General features: G+C 49.4%; 1 pseudogene; it reads right to left on the bottom strand.

Annotated features, from left to right (window-relative positions):
- Positions 1 to 765: 765 nt before the first annotated feature.
- Positions 766 to 17,158, bottom strand: part of LOC135536472 (ryanodine receptor 2-like) — a 317,124-nt pseudogene continuing 300,731 nt past the window's right edge.

The raw sequence follows: 17,158 nt of genomic DNA, 5'->3' as shown, positions 1-17,158 counted from the left end.
CAACACATAAATACTATAGAGTATTCTGGGCTGATGGTCTGTAATTTACATCAGAGATATATATATACAACAGAGATGCGTCTTCAGGAAATCATCTTAAACCTAGACAAAACATTTTGGTTGTGACAAAGATCAATCTTACGTCCTCTTTATTTCTTAAACTTTTCATTAAACTTGCATAATAAACATGCAATGAAACATATAGAATTTTTCTGAGATGTTTGGTAGAACTTGTATATAAAGAGTTAACTCTGTTGCTGGATTGCATAAGAGCAGTACCCCCCCGCCCTCCACCCTCCAAAAAACCTGCTAAAAGAAGAAGTGGGGAGAGAACAGTGTCCAGAGCTCCATATGAAGAAGACCCCATATTCTCCTTCTCTCTCATCCTTCTCTCTCTCTCATCCTTCTCTCTCTCTCTCTCATCCTTCTCTCTCTCTCATCCTTCTCTCTCTCTCATCCTTTTCTCATCCTTCTCCCTCCCACCCTCCCTCTTTCTCTCTTTCGCTTCCTCCCTCCCTCCTTCTCTCTTTTTCTTCCTCCCTCCCTCCCTCCCTCCCTCCCTCCCTCTCTCTTTCGCTTCCTCCCACCCTCCCTCCTTCTCTCTCTCTTTCCCTCCCTCCCTCCCTCCTTCCCTCTTTTGCTTCCTCCCTCCCTCCTTCTCTCTCTCTTTCTCTCCCTCCCTCCTTCACGCTCTCTCTTTCTCTCTCCCCTCCCTCCCTCCCTCTCTCTATCATCCTTCCTCCTTGTCTTATCTCCAACACACACACACAGTCCGTCCACGCTGTCTCCGAGACACACCACACACAGCCTCCCATCGTTATGTCAGAACCATCATCCCCTGTGTGTCAGTCTCCACATGACGTGTTGCCGATGCCTTCCTCTTTCCTCCATCTTGCATAGCTCTGCTCAGACCCGGCTTGGTAAGGCACTGTTTCCTCATCATGTCCCGCCTCGGTCCACCCTCTCCATCCGCTGGGCCTTCATGTCCTGTATGTACTGTACAGTACTGTACACCCTGTCATTCCTGAGGCGTAGAGGACGAGCAACAAAACAGCCTTCATTCATGTGCTCTGGAGAAACATGTTCCACTGCTATCCCACAAAGCAGTTTGGTTTTACTCTGTTTTTTCCCCTCCTTTTCTTCAGCGTCCCCCCCCCAATCTCCCCTCCAATCATTTAGTTCGCTTGTCATCAATGTGGAATTATTAAAAGCAAATGTATAGATGAAGCATTAAGTCCTCAAAGTCCAAACACAGCCCTGTGCTCCAAACGCACCCAGGAAGGACATTATACAGTTGAGTAATCATCGTCATTATATTATTATGTACAGTGTCTGGAAAGCATTCCAAACAGCGCGTGGGGGGGGGGGGGGGCTAGCTGACGAAGGAAGGTGACGAAACAGCCCCTTTCACATTGATCAGTAAGAAAGGACGAGTCTCTGCATCTGGATCAAAAGATCAGCTGATCAGTAGTCAGTTGAATTGATCAGTTGATTCATGAATCAGTTGAGCTGGTCTTCGTATTGTTTGCGGAAACAGTCTCCGGCAGGGAAAAATTCCCAACACCGCTCCTGGTACATCTTCCACACGTACGACTCCTGGAGATGGGGGAGGGGGAGGGAGGTAGGGGAGGGGAGGGGAGGGGAGGTAGGTAGGGGAGGGGAGGGAGGGGGAGGGAGGGAGGGAAAGGAGGGGTATCAGACAGTTGATTTAATGTATAACAAGTAGTGATTAGATGTCCACCTTCCAGGATAATATACATCTACATTACCTCCACATTGCCTCTACATAACCACTACATTACCTCTACATTGCCTCTACATTACCTCTACATAACCACTACATTACCTCCACATTGCCTCTACATAACCACTACATAACCTCTACATTACCTCTACATTACCTCTACATTACCTCTACATAACCACTACATTACCTCTACATTGCCTCTACATTACCTCTACATAACCTCTACATTGCCTCTACATCGCCTCTACATAACCTCTACATAATCTCTACATTCCCTCTACATTACCTCTACATTACCTCTACAGTCACAAGTCAATGGTCTCTCTACTAACATACAGTAACTTCACTAAGGTGCAATGAACATGATAACCTGCACAAATGAGGCCTTCGGGATCTGGAGATTTGTCTTTTTGGAGTCTTCGTATGTGTTTTAGTCATTTCCCTGAGGTTAAATGGTTCTCTTTCTGGTTTGTAGTCATTTCCCTAGAGGTTAAATGGTTCTCTTTCTGGTTTGTAGTCATTTCCCTGAGGTTAAATGGTTCTCTTTCTGGTTTGTAGTCATTTCCCTGAGGTTAAATGGTTCTCTTTCTGGTTTGTAGTCATTTCCCTGAGGTTAAATGGTTCTCTTTCTGGTTTGTAGTCATTTCCCTAGAGGTTAAATGGTTCTCTTTCTGGTTTGTAGTCATTTCCCTGAGGTTAAATGGTTCTCTTTCTGGTTTGTAGTCATTTCCCTGAGGTTAAATGGTTCTCTTTCTGGTTTGTAGTCATTTCCCTGAGGTTAAATGGTTCTCTTTCTGGTTTGTAGTCATTTCCCTAGAGGTTAAATGGTTCTCTTTCTGGTTTGTAGTCATTTCCCTGAGGTTAAATGGTTCTCTTTCTGGTTTGTAGTCATTTCCCTGAGGTTAAATGGTTCTCTTTCTGGTTTGTAGTCATTTCCCTGAGGTTAAATGGTTCTCTTTCTGGTTTATAGTCATTTCCCTGATTTTAAATGGTTCTCTTTCTGGTTTGTAGTAATTTCCCTGAGGTTAAATGGTTCTCTTTCTGGTTTGTAGTCATTTCCCTAGAGGTTAAATGGTTCTCTTTCTGGTTTGTAGTCATTTCCCTGAGGTTAAATGGTTCTCTTTCTGGTTTGTAGTCATTTCCCTGAGGTTAAATGGTTCTCTTTCTGGTTTGTAGTCATTTCCCTGAGGTTAAATGGTTCTCTTTCTGGTTTGTAGTCATTTCCCTAGAGGTTAAATGGTTCTCTTTCTGGTTTGTAGTCATTTCCCTGAGGTTAAATGGTTCTCTTTCTGGTTTGTAGTCATTTCCCTGAGGTTAAATGGTTCTCTTTCTGGTTTGTAGTCATTTCCCTGAGGTTAAATGGTTCTCTTTCTGGTTTGTAGTCATTTCCCTGAGGTTAAATGGTCCTCTTTCTGGGTTGTAGTCATTTCCCTGAGGTTAAATGGTTCTCTTTCTGGTTTGTAGTCATTTCCCTGAGGTTAAATGGTTCTCTTTCTGGTTTGTAGTCATTTCCCTGAGGTTAAATGGTTCTCTTTCTGGGTTGTAGTCATTTCCCTGGAGGTTAAATGGTTCTCTTTCTGGTTTGTAGTCATTTCCCTGGAGGTTAAATGGTTGGACGAATACCATTGTTGTGTGTTCAGAGAGGGACAGGGCATAATGCTGATGGTGAAACGATACAGATGTTTTCTCCTCTGAGACACAGAGCAGAGATAACCCCCTGGGGAGGAATACCATTGTTGAGTAGTGATGGGAGGAAACGTCTATTTTGTGTCCTAAAATCACACCCTATTACCTTTATAGTGCACTACATTTGACTAGGACCATATGGGCCCTGTGGACCCTATGAACCCTACGAACCCTATGGGCCCTATAGACCCTATGTGCCCTGGTCAAAAGGAGTGCACTACCCCTATGGACCCTGGTCTAAACTAGTGGACTACCCCTATGGACCCTGGTCAAAAGGAGTGCACTACATAGGGAATAGGGGGCCATTTGAGGTGTAAACCTGAGACTCTTACCTGGCCTGTGTGCTCGGTCTCATCTTTGTTAATGAGATACATCACAAAGAAGCTGGAGAGCAAAAAGGGACGACATTTAGAGTCAACATCACTTCAATCAGACAACTGACAGATCGTTTAAACTTTCCTATCGCATCACAAACCCCAAATAGAAGCTTTTGTTACTCCAGTGTTTGGTAACAACGTCGCCAACCCAGTACAGCCTCTAAAACATGAATAAACCATCCTTAAGATCTCATGGGATGGTCAGTCCTCCATCGTCCTCCAGAGCTCTGTCTAGGAATTGGAGAGATGTTCCATTTCTCCAGCCAAATCCCTCATCTTTATACCAAAACGTAGGCGGGGAAAACACTTTGGTTATGATTTCAACCGCTGATTGCCCCTTTAAAAGAATGTGAAGCAGCATAGAGCAGGAAATCAGTTGGTTTAATTCCCTCTACTTCCTGATCATCTCTCTGCATGGCTATGTGATCAATAGCCTCCTAATGCAACGTAGAGACACGCTGTTATGTACCAGGAAAGACTTTAGAAAAGGGGACAGAACAAGGATGTCCCCACTCCGTTTCACTCCAGCGGTTCTGTCCCCTCTCCCCACTCCAGCGGTTCTGTCCCCTCTGCCCTCTCCCCACTCTAGTGGTTCTGCCCGCTCTCACCTCTCCTTTTCACTCTAGCGGTTCTGTCCCCTCTCCCCACTCCTTTTCACTCTAGCGGTTCTGCCCCCTCTCCCCTCTCTAGCGGTTCTGTCCCCTCTCCCCTCTCCTTTTCACTCTAGTGGTTCTGCCCCCTCCCCCACTCCTTTTCACTCTAGCGGTTATGCCCCCTCTCCCCCACTCCTTTTCACTCTAGCGGTTCTGTCCCCTCTCCCCACTCCTTTTCACTCTAGCGGTTCTGTCCCCTCTCCCCACTCTAGCGGTTCTGTCCCCTCTCCCCACTCCTTTTCACTCTAGCGGTTATGCCCCCTCTCCCCTCTCCCCACTCTAGCGGTTCTGTCCCCTCTCCCCTCTCCTTTTCACTCTAGCGGTTCTGTCCCCTCTCCCCTCTCCTTTTCACTCTAGCGGTTCTGTCCCCTCTCCCCTCTCCTTTTCACTCTAGCGGTTCTGTCCCCTCTCCCCTCTCCTTTTCGCTCTAGCGGTTATGCCCCCTCTCCCCTCTCCCCACTCTAGCGGTTCTGTCCCCTCTCCCCTCTCCTTTTCACTCTAGCCGTTCTGTCCCCTCTCCCTCTCCTTTTCACTCTAGCGGTTCTGTCCCCTCTCCCCTCTCCTTTTCACTCTAGCGGTTCTGTCCCCTCTCCCCTCTCCTTTTCACTCTAGCGTTTCTCTCCCCTCTCCCCTCTCCTTTTCACTCAAGCGGTTCTGTCCCCTCTCCCAACTCCTTTTCACTCTAGCGGTTATGCCCCCTCTCCCCACTCCTTTTCACTCTAGCGGTTCTGCCCCCTCTCCCCACTCCTTTTCACTCTAGCGGTTCTGTCCCCTCTCCCCTCTCCTTTTCACTCTAGTGGTTCTGCCCCCTCTCCCCACTCCTTTTCACTCTAGCGGTTCTGCCCCCTCTCCCCACTCCTTTTCACTCTAGCGGTTCTGTCCCCTCTCCCCTCTCCTTTTCACTCTAGCGGTTCTGTCCCCTCTCCCCTCTCCTTTTCACTCTAGCGGTTCTGTCCCCTCTCCCTCTCCTTTTCACTCTAGCGGTTCTGCCCCCTCTCCCCTCCCTTTTCACTCTAGCGGTTCTGTCCCCTCTCCCCACTCCTTTTCACTCTAGCGGTTCTGCCCCCTCTCCCCTCTCCCCACTCTAGCGGTTCTGCCCCCTCTCCCCTCTCCTTTTCACTCTAGTGGTTCTGTCCCCTCTCCCCACTCCTTTTCACTCTAGCGGTTCTGTACCCTCACCCCTCTCCTTTTCACTCTAGTGGTTCTGCCCCCTCTCCCCTCTCCCCACTCTAGTGGTTCTGCCCCCTCTCCCCTCTCCTTTTCAATCTAGCGGTTCTGTACCCTCTCCCCTCTCCTTTTCACTCTAGCGGTTCTGCCCCCTCTCCCCTCTCCTTTTCACTCTAGCGGTTCTGTCCCCTCTCCCCTCTCCTTTTCACTCTAGCGGTTCTGCCCCCTCTCCCTCTCCTTTTCACTCTAGCGGTTCTGCCCCCTCTCCCCACTCCTTTTCACTCTAGCGGTTCTGTCCCCTCTCCCCTCTCCCCACTCTAGCGGTTCTGCCCCATCTCCCCACTCCTTTTCACTCTAGCGGTTCTGTCCCCTCTCCCCACTCTAGCGGTTCTGCCCCATCTCCCCACTCCTTTTCATTCTAGCGGTTCTGTCCCCTCTCCCCTCTCCTTTTCACTCTAGCGGTTCTGTCCCCTCTCCCCTCTCCTTTTCACTCTAGCGGTTCTGTCCCCTCTCCCCTCTCCCCACTCTAGCGGTTATGCCCCCTCTCCCAACTCCTTTTCACTCTAGCGGTTCTGTCCCCTCTCCCCTCTCCCCACTCTAGCGGTTCTGTCCCCTCTCCCAACTCCTTTTCACTCTAGTGGTTCTGTCCCCTCTCCCCTCTCCCCACTCTAGCGGTTCTGTCCCCTCTCCCCTCTCCTTTTCACTCTAGCGGTTCTGCCCCCTCTCCCCACTCCTTTTCACTCTAGCGGTTCTTTCCCCTCTCCCCACTCTAGCGGTTCTGTCCCCTCTCCCCACTCCTTTTCACTCTAGCGGTTCTGCCCCCTCTCCCCACTCCTTTTCACTCTAGCGGTTCTGTCCCCTCTCCCCTCTCCTTTTCACTCTAGTGGTTCTGCCCCCTCTCCCCACTCCTTTTCACTCTAGCGGTTCTGCCCCCTCTCCCCACTCCTTTTCACTCTAGCGGTTCTGTCCCCTCTCCCCTCTCCTTTTCACTCTAGTGGTTCTGCCCCATCTCCCCACTCCTTTTCACTCTAGCGGTTCTGCCCCCTCTCCCCTCTCCTTTTCACTCTAGCGGTTCTGTCCCCTCTCCCCTCTCCTTTTCACTCTAGCGGTTCTGTCCCCTCTCCCCTCTCCCCCACTCTAGCGGTTATGCCCCCTCTCCCAACTCCTTTTCACTCTAGTGGTTCTGTCCCCTCTCCCCTCTCCCCACTCTAGCGGTTCTGTCCCCTCTCCCCTCTCCTTTTCACTCTAGCGGTTATGCCCCCTCTCCCCACTCCTTTTCACTCTAGCGGTTCTGCCCCCTCTCCCCACTCCTTTTCACTCTAGCGGTTCTTTCCCCTCTCCCCACTCTAGCGGTTCTGTCCCCTCTCCCACTCCTTTTCACTCTAGCGGTTCTGCCCCCTCTCCCCACTCCTTTTCACTCTAGCGGTTCTGTCCCCTCTCCCCTCTCCTTTTCACTCTAGTGGTTCTGCCCCTCTCCCCACTCCTTTTCACTCTAGCGGTTCTGCCCCCTCTCCCCACTCCTTTTCACTCTAGCAGTTCTGTCCCCTCTCCCCTCTCCTTTTCACTCTAGTGGTTCTGTCCCCTCTCCCCTCTCCTTTTCACTCTAGCGGTTCTGCCCCCTCTCCCCTCTCCCCACTCTAGTGGTTCTGCCCCCTCTCCCCTCTCCTTTTCACTCTAGTGGTTCTGTCCCCTCTCCCCTCTCCTTTTCACTCTAGCGGTTCTGTTCCCTCTCCCCTCTCCTTTTCACTCTAGCGGTTCTGTCCCCTCTCCCCACTCCTTTTCACTCTAGCGGTTCTGTCCCCTCTCCCCACTCCTTTTCACTCTAGCAGTTCTGTCCCCTCTCCCCTCTCCTTTTCACTCTAGCGGTTCTGTCCCCTCTCCCCACTGCTTTTCACTCTAGCGGTTCTGTCCCCTCTCCCCACTCCTTTTCACTCTAGCGGTTCTGTCCCCTCTCCCCACTCCTTTTCACTCTAGCGGTTCTATCCCCTCTCCCATCTCCTTTTCACTCTAGCGGTTCTGTCCCCTCTCCCCTCTCCCCACTCTAGCGGTTATGCCCCCTCTCCCAACTCCTTTTCACTCTAGCGGTTCTGTCCCCTCTCCCCTCTCCCCACTCTAGCGGTTATGCCCCCTCTCCCAACTCCTTTTCACTCTAGTGATTCTGTCCCCTCTCCCCTCTCCCCACTCTAGCGGTTCTGTCCCCTCTCCCCTCTCCTTTTCACTCTAGCGGTTATGCCCCCTCTCCCCACTCCTTTTCACTCTAGCGGTTCTGCCCCCTCTCCCCACTCCTTTTCACTCTAGCGGTTCTTTCCCCTCTCCCCACTCTAGCGGTTCTGTCCGCTCTCACCACTCCTTTTCACTCTAGCGGTTCTGCCCCCTCTCCCCACTCCTTTTCACTCTAGCGGTTCTGTCCCCTCTCCCCTCTCCTTTTCACTCTAGTGGTTCTGCCCCTCTCCCCACTCCTTTTCACTCTAGCGGTTCTGCCCCCTCTCCCCCACTCCTTTTCACTCTAGCAGTTCTGTCCCCTCTCCCCTCTCCCTTTTCACTCTAGTGGTTCTGTCCCCTCTCCCCTCTCCTTTTCACTCTAGCGGTTCTGCCCCCTCTCCCCTCTCCCCACTCTAGTGGTTCTGCCCCCTCTCCCCTCTCCTTTTCACTCTAGTGGTTCTGTCCCCTCTCCCCTCTCCTTTTCACTCTAGCGGTTCTGTCCCCTCTCCCCTCTCCTTTTCACTCTAGCGGTTCTGTCCCCTCTCCCCACTCCTTTTCACTCTAGCGGTTCTGTCCCCTCTCCCCACTCCTTTTCACTCTAGCGGTTCTGTCCCCTCTCCCCTCTCCTTTTCACTCTAGCGGTTCTGCCCCCTCTCCCCACTCCTTTTCACTCTAGCGGTTCTGTCCCCTCTCCCCACTCCTTTTCACTCTAGCGGTTCTGTCCCCTCTCCCCACTCCTTTTCACTCTAGCGGTTCTGCCTCCTCTCCCCTCTCCTTTTCACTCTAGCGGTTCTGCCCCCTCTCCCCTCTCCTTTTCACTCTAGCGGTTCTGTCCCCTCTCCCCATTCCTTTTCACTCTAGCGGTTCTGCCCCCTCTCCCCACTACTTTTCACTCTAGCGGTTCTGTCCCCTCTCCCCATTCCTTTTCACTCTAGCGGTTCTGCCCCCTCTCCCCACTACTTTTCACTCTAGTGGTTCTGCAGAACCAACAACACAACATTAAAGAGAGGGTGAAGGGGGAGGAGGAGACAGTAGTAAACCAAACCTCATAACCCTGTCCCCTCTAACAGACTCTGGACACTGACTGGAGATGACAGGGGTGACATATGTCTTTTGACACTGACTGGAGATGACAGGGTGGACGTATGTCTCTACTCACAGATAGTTGGCCAAGTTGTGCTCCTGCAGGGTGTGAGTTTCGAAGCCGTGAGGTACTGTGTCAAAGTAGTCGTTTCCTATTCCGCAGATGAAGCATTTGGTCTGCAAGAGAAAGACAAGTCTGTATGTGATGCTGCCAGTGTGATGCTGCCAGCCAACCTCATCTTTCTACATGTCTTTCAACACAGGGGCAACACGGCTCAGATTCATCTCATTTTCCAACACCAGTGTTTAAGTCTATAACCAAATTATACAATGAGGGAAGACACAGATCAAGAGCATCAGACTGAATAAGACAGTGGTTCTCCAACGTCTCCTCTGATTCCTAGACGTTCTCCAACGTCTCCTCTAGTCCCTAGACGTTCTCCAACCTCTCCTCAGGACCTCCAGACGTTCTCCAACCTCTCCTCAGGTCCCCAGACGTTCTCCAACCTCTCCTCGGGTCCCCAGACGTTCTCCAACCTCTCCTCAGGTCCCCAGACGTTCTCCAACCTTTCCTCAGGTTCCCAGACGTTCTCCAACCTCTCCTCAGGACCTCCAGACGTTCTCCAACCTCTCCTCAGGTCCCCAGACGTTCTCCAACGTCTCCTCTAATCCCTAGATGTTCCTCAACCTCTCCTCTGGTCCCTACACGTTCTCCAACGTCTCCTCGGGTCCCTAGACGTTCTCCAACCTCTCATCGGGACCTCCAGACGTTCTCCAACGTCTTCTCAGGTCCCCAGACGTTCTCCAACCTTTCCTCAGGTTCCCAGACGTTCTCCAACCTCTCATCGGGACCTCCAGACGTTCTCCAACGTCTTCTCAGGTCCCAAGATGTTCTCCAACCTCTCCTCTGGTCCCCAGATGTTCTCCAACGTCTCCTTTGGTCTCTAGACTTTGTCCAACCTCTCCTCGGGTCCCTAGACGTTCTTCAACCTCTCCTCGGGTCCCTAGACGTTCTCTAACCTCTCCTCAAGACGCCAGACGTTCTCCAACCTCTCCTCAGGACCTCCAGACGTTCTCCAACGTCTCCTCTGGTCCCTAGACGTTCTCCAACCTCTCTTCGGGTCCCTAGATGTTCTCCAACGTCTCCTCTGATCCCTAGACATTCTCCAACCTCTCCTCAGGACCTCCAGACGTTCTCCACCCTCTCCTCAGGTCCCCAGACGTTCTCCAACCTCTCCTCAGGACCTCCAGACGTTCTACAACCTCTCCTCAGGACCTCCAGACGTTCTCCACCCTCTCCTCAGGACCTCCAGACGTTCTCCAACCTCTCCTCAGGACCTCCAGACGTTCTCCACCCTCTCCTCAGGACCTCCAAACGTTCTCCAACCTCTCCTCAGGACCTCCAGACGTTCTCCAACCTCTCCTCAGGACCTCCAAACGTTCTCCAACCTCTCCTCAGGACCTCCAGACGTTCTCCAACCTCTCCTCAGGACCTCCAGACGTTCTCCAACCTCTCCTCAGGTTCCCAGACGTTCTCCAACCTCTCCTCAGGTCCCCAGACGTTCTCCAACGTCTCCTCAGGTCCCCAACAGTTCCATGTATTTAACTATTCCACAGCTAACTCACGTAATTCAACTTGTCCACTAATCATCAAGCCCCTTTCACTAGGTCAATCAGGTGAGATAGTTCAGAGATACAACTAAATAGGGAAAGGTCTGAGAGGTTAGAGAACTCCTGGTGTCTGATACCAGTTATGATTTTAACATAACCAGTCAAGAGCCCTTCAGCTGACAATACAATCAATCATTTCTGCTTTACCTCTCCTCCCTACGACTAGGAGTCATCCAGCCCTTGTGTCCATGGATGCTTTCCCAAATGGCACCCTAATCCCTATGTAGTGCACTACTTTTGATTATGGCCTATAGGGCTCTGGTTGAAAGTAGTGCACTATAAAGGTAATAGGGTGTTATTTGGGATGCACACAAATTCATACACACTATTCAGCATGCAGATTGGTCCTGCAGGCTATCATTGTCCTGACTCCCTCTCTCCTGTTTAGCCATGGTCTAACAGTGTCTTGAGGATACTAGTGCCCTGTAACAGTAATCCTGAATATCCCATAATATGATCTCCCCTTTAGCTGTTAGTAACATCTGAACTTAGTTCCTCCAGTGTTCTTCCGAGGACGAGCTGTTGATCCTCATCAGAGACACTGTTTGTTGTTGTTGTCCTCAGACGACCCTCAGAGAGATCAGCCACTATATCAGCCAGGCTCCCTGTCTTGTCTCATCGCTGTAACTCTCCAACAGGCTCGGGAGATGTCAAAGGTCGAGTTGTGAGTCCTGCCCGAAACATGACCCGCCAAGCCGCGCTGCCTCTTAACACACTGCCCGCTTAATCCGGAAGCAAGCGGGATCAATGTGTCAGAGGAAGCACTGTTCAACTGACGACCGTGGTCAGCTTGCAGGTGCACGGTCTGCCACAAGGTGTCGCTAGAACGCAATGAGCCAAGTAAAGCCCCCCCAGCCAAACCCTCGCCTGACCCGGACAATGCTGAGCCAAACCCTCCCCTAACCCGGACGACGCTGAGCCAAACCCTCCCCTAACCCGGACGACGCTGGGCCAAACCCTCCCCTAACCCAGCCGACGCTGGGCAAATTGTGCGCCGCCCTATGGGACTCCAGTGCCTTAGACCACTGAGACACTTGAGAGGCCATGACTAACTGTTAAACTAGGATTGTCTCTGTTTCAGCACTGTGGGAATATGACTAACTGTTTTTACAATGACAAATTCCCAGTCTCTGTTTTCTCAGCATTGTGGAAACATGACGACCTGTGTAACGAGTCTCTGTTTCAGTGTTGTGGGAATATGACGACCTGTTTAACTAGTCTCTGTTTCAGCGTTGTGGGAATATGACGACCTGTTTAACTAGTCTCTGTTTCAGCGTTGTGGGAATATGACGACCTGTGTAACTAGTCTCTGTTTCAGCGTTGTGGGAATATGACGACCTGTTTAACTAGTCTCTGTTTCAGCGTTGTGGGAATATGACGACCTGTTTAACTAGTCTCTGTTTCAGAGTTGTGGGGACATGACGACCTGTTTAACTAGTCTCTGTTTCAGCGTTGTGGGAACATGACGACCTGTTTAACTAGTCTCTGTTTCAGCGTTGTGGGAATATGAAGACCTGTTTAACTAGTCTCTGTTTCAGCGTTGTGGGAATATGACGACCTGTTTAACTAGTCTCTGTTTCAGCGTTGTGGGGATATGACGACCTGTTTAACTAGTCTCTGTTTCAGCGTTGTGGGAACATGACGACCTGTTTAACTAGTCTCTGTTTCAGCGTTGTGGGAATACGACGACCTGTTTAACTGGTCTCTGTTTCAGCGTTGTGAGAATATGATGACCTGTTTAACTAGTCTCTGTTTCAGCGTTGTGGGAATATGACGACCTGTGTAACTAGTCTCTGTTTCAGCGTTGTGGGGATATGACGACCTGTTTAACTAGTCTCTGTTTCAGCGTTGTGGGAATATGACGACCTGTTTAACTAGTCTCTGTTTCAGCGTTGTGGGGATATGACGACCTGTGTAACTAGTCTCTGTTTCAGCGTTGTGGGAATATGGCGACCTGTTTAACTAGTCTCTGTTTCAGCGTTGTGGAAATATGACGACCTGTTTAACTCGTCTCTGTTTCAGCGTTGTGGGAACATGACGACCTGTTTAACTAGTCTCTGTTTCAGCGTTGTGGGGATATGACGACCTGTTTAACTAGTCTCTGTTTCAGCGTTGTGGGAATATGACGACCTGTTTAACTAGTCTCTGTTTCAGCGTTGTGGGAATATGACGACCTGTTTAACTAGTCTCTGTTTCAGAGTTGTGGGGACATGACGACCAGTTTAACTAGTCTCTGTTTCAGCGTTGTGGGAACATGACGACCTGTTTAACTAGTCTCTGTTTCAGCGTTGTGGGAATATGAAGACCTGTTTAACTAGTCTCTGTTTCAGCGTTGTGGGAATATGACAACCTGTTTAACTAGTCTCTGTTTCAGCGTTGTGGGGATATGACGACCTGTTTAACTAGTCTCTGTTTCAGCGTTGTGGGAACATGACGACCTGTTTAACTAGTCTCTGTTTCAGCGTTGTGGGAATACGACGACCTGTTTAACTGGTCTCTGTTTCAGCGTTGTGAGAATATGATGACCTGTGTAACTAGTCTCTGTTTCAGCGTTGTGGGAACATGACGACCTGTTTAACTAGTCTCTGTTTCAGCGTTGTGGGAATATGACGACCTGTTTAACTAGTCTCTGTTTCAGCGTTGTGGGGATATGACGACCTGTTTAACTAGTCTCTGTTTCAGCGTTGTGGGGATATGACGACCTGTTTAACTAGTCTCTGTTTCAGCGTTGTGGGAATATGACGACCTGTTTAACTAGTCTCTGTTTCAGCGTTGTGGGAATATGACGACCTGTTTAACTAGTCTCTGTTTCAGCGTTGTGGGGATATGACGACCTGTTTAACTAGTCTCTGTTTCAGCGTTGTGGGAATATGACGACCTGTTTAACTAGTCTCTGTTTCAGCGTTGTGGGAATATGACGACCTGTTTAACTAGTCTCTGTTTCAGCTTCGCAGCTTCTTCCCCCCTGTTGAGACGCTTTATGATGCTGACACACACACACACACACACACACACACACACACACACACACACACACACACTGCTGTCACACACACACTGCTGTCACACACACACACACTGCTGTCACACACACACACACCCACTGCTGTCACACACACACACTGCTGTCACACACACACACCCACACACACACACTGCTGTCACACACACACACACACTGCTGTCACACACACACACTGCTGTCACACACACACACTGCTGTCACACACACACACACACACACACACACACACACACACACACACACACACACACACACACACACACACACACACACACACACACACACACACACACACACACACACACACACACACACACTGCTGTCACACACACACACTGCTGTCACACACACACAGCTCTGAGTACGTACCTCCATATCCTCCTTCACCTGCTCCTGCTGATCTCTCAGTTCTCCAAACGCATCAATTATCAGACCTGGTGGAGAGAGAGACGAAGAACCCAAGGCTCAAAGTTATGAGGACATCTAGACAGTCAGTCCTGTCAGTAATACTAGACATCATGGAGACAGAGACAGTCAGTCCTGTCAGTAATACTAGACATCATGGAGACAGAGACAGTCAGTCCTGTCAGTAATACTAGACATCATGGAGACAGAGACAGTCAGTCCTGTCAGTAATACTAGACAACATGGAGACAGAGACAGTCAGTCCTGTCAGTAATACTAGACATCATGGAGACAGAGACAGTCAGTCCTGTCAGTAAGACTAGACATCATCGAGACAGAGACAGTCAGTCCTGTCAGTAACACTAGACATCATCGAGACAGAGACAGTCAGTCCTGTCAGTAACACTAGACATCATGGAGACAGAGACAGTCAGTCCTGTCAGTAACACTAGACATCATGGAGACAGAGACAGTCAGTCCTGTCCTGGACAGACAACACAACCCGTCAGTAACACTAGACATCATGGAGACAGAGACAGTCAGTCCTGTCAGTAAGACTAGACATCATGGAGACAGAGACAGTCAGTCCTGTCAGTAATACTAGACATCATGGAGACAGAGACAGTCAGTCCTGTCAGTAATACTAGACATCATGGAGACAGAGACAGTCAGTCCTGTCAGTAAGACTAGACATCATGGAGACAGAGACAGTCAGTCCTGTCAGTAATACTAGACATCATGGAGACAGAGACAGTCAGTCCTGTCAGTAATACTAGACATCATGGAGACAGAGACAGTCAGTCCTGTCCTGGACAGACAACACAACCCGTCAGTAACACTAGACATCATGGAGACAGAGACAGTCAGTCCTGTCAGTAAGACTAGACATCATGGAGACAGAGACAGTCAGTCCTGTCAGTAAGACTAGACATCATGGAGACAGAGACAGTCAGTCCTGTCAGTAAGACTAGACATCATGGAGACAGAGACAGTCAGTCCTCTCAGTAATACTAGACATCATGGAGATAGAGACAGTCAGTCCTGTCAGTAATACTAGACATCATGGAGACAGAGACAGTCAGTCCTGTCAGTAATACTAGACAACATGGAGACAGAGACAGTCAGTCCTGTCAGTAATACTAGACATCATGGAGATAGAGACAGTCAGTCCTGTCAGTAAGACTAGACATCATGGAGACAGAGACAGTCAGTCCTGCCAGTAACACTAGACATCATGGAGACAGAGACAGTCAGTCCTGTCAGTAATACTAGACATCATGGAGACAGAGACAGTCAGTCCTGTCAGTAATACTAGACATAATGGAGACAGAGACAGTCAGTCCTGTCAGTAAGACTAGACATCATGGAGACAGAGACAGTCAGTCCTGTCAGTAATACTAGACATCATGGAGACAGAGACAGTCAGTCCTGTCAGTAATACTAGACATCATGGAGACAGAGACAGTCAGTCCTGTCAGTAATACTAGACAACATGGAGACAGAGACAGTCAGTCCTGTCAGTAATACTAGACATCATGGAGACAGAGACAGTCAGTCCTGTCAGTAAGACTAGACATCATGGAGACAGAGACAGTCAGTCCTGTCAGTAATACTAGACAACATGGAGACAGAGACAGTCAGTCCTGTCAGTAAGACTAGACATCATGGAGACAGAGACAGTCAGTCCTGTCAGTAATACTAGACATCATGGAGACAGAGACAGTCAGTCCTGTCAGTAATACTAGACATCATGGAGACAGAGACAGTCAGTCCAGTCAGTAATACTAGACATCATGGAGACAGAGACAGTCAGTCCTGTCAGTAAGACTAGACATCATGGAGACAGAGACAGTCAGTCCTGTCAGTAAGACTAGACATCATGGAGACAGAGACAGTCAGTCCTGTCAGTAACACTAGACATCATGGAGACAGAGACAGTCAGTCCTGTCAGTAATACTAGACAACATGGAGACAGAGACAGTCAGTCCTGTCAGTAATACTAGACATCATGGAGATAGAGACAGTCAGTCCTGTCAGTAAGACTAGACATCATGGAGACAGAGACAGTCAGTCCTGTCAGTAATACTAGACAACATGGAGACAGAGACAGTCAGTCCTGTCAGTAATACTAGACATCATGGAGATAGAGACAGTCAGTCCTGTCAGTAAGACTAGACATCATGGAGACAGAGACAGTCAGTCCTGCCAGTAACACTAGACATCATGGAGACAGAGACAGTCAGTCCTGTCAGTAATACTAGACATCATGGAGACAGAGACAGTCAGTCCTGTCAGTAATACTAGACATAATGGAGACAGAGACAGTCAGTCCTGTCAGTAAGACTAGACATCATGGAGACAGAGACAGTCAGTCCTGTCAGTAATACTAGACATCATGGAGACAGAGACAGTCAGTCCTGTCAGTAATACTAGACATCATGGAGACAGAGACAGTCAGTCCTGTCAGTAATACTAGACAACATGGAGACAGAGACAGTCAGTCCTGTCAGTAATACTAGACATCATGGAGACAGAGACAGTCAGTCCTGTCAGTAAGACTAGACATCATGGAGACAGAGACAGTCAGTCCTGTCAGTAATACTAGACAACATGGAGACAGAGACAGTCAGTCCTGTCAGTAAGACTAGACATCATGGAGACAGAGACAGTCAGTCCTGTCAGTAATACTAGACATCATGGAGACAGAGACAGTCAGTCCTGTCAGTAATACTAGACATCATGGAGACAGAGACAGTCAGTCCAGTCAGTAATACTAGACATCATGGAGACAGAGACAGTCAGTCCTGTCAGTAAGACTAGACATCATGGAGACAGAGACAGTCAGTCCTGTCAGTAAGACTAGACATCATGGAGACAGAGACAGTCAGTCCTGTCAGTAACACTAGACATCATGGAGACAGAGACAGTCAGTCCTGTCAGTAATACTAGACAACATGGAGACAGAGACAGTCAGTCCTGTCAGTAATACTAGACATCATGGAGATAGAGACAGTCAGTCCTGTCAGTAAGACTAGACATCATGGAGACAGAGACAGTCAGTCCTGCCAGTAACACTAGACATCATGGAGACAGAGACAGTCAGTCCTGTCAGTAATACTAGACATCATGGAGACAGAGACAG

This window comes from Oncorhynchus masou, unplaced genomic scaffold (genome assembly GCF_036934945.1).
Source record: "Oncorhynchus masou masou isolate Uvic2021 unplaced genomic scaffold, UVic_Omas_1.1 unplaced_scaffold_623, whole genome shotgun sequence".
Lineage (NCBI taxonomy): Eukaryota > Metazoa > Chordata > Actinopteri > Salmoniformes > Salmonidae > Oncorhynchus > Oncorhynchus masou.
Note: the sequence above shows the minus strand (reverse complement) of the source record. Positions and strands in the feature narration are given on the sequence as shown.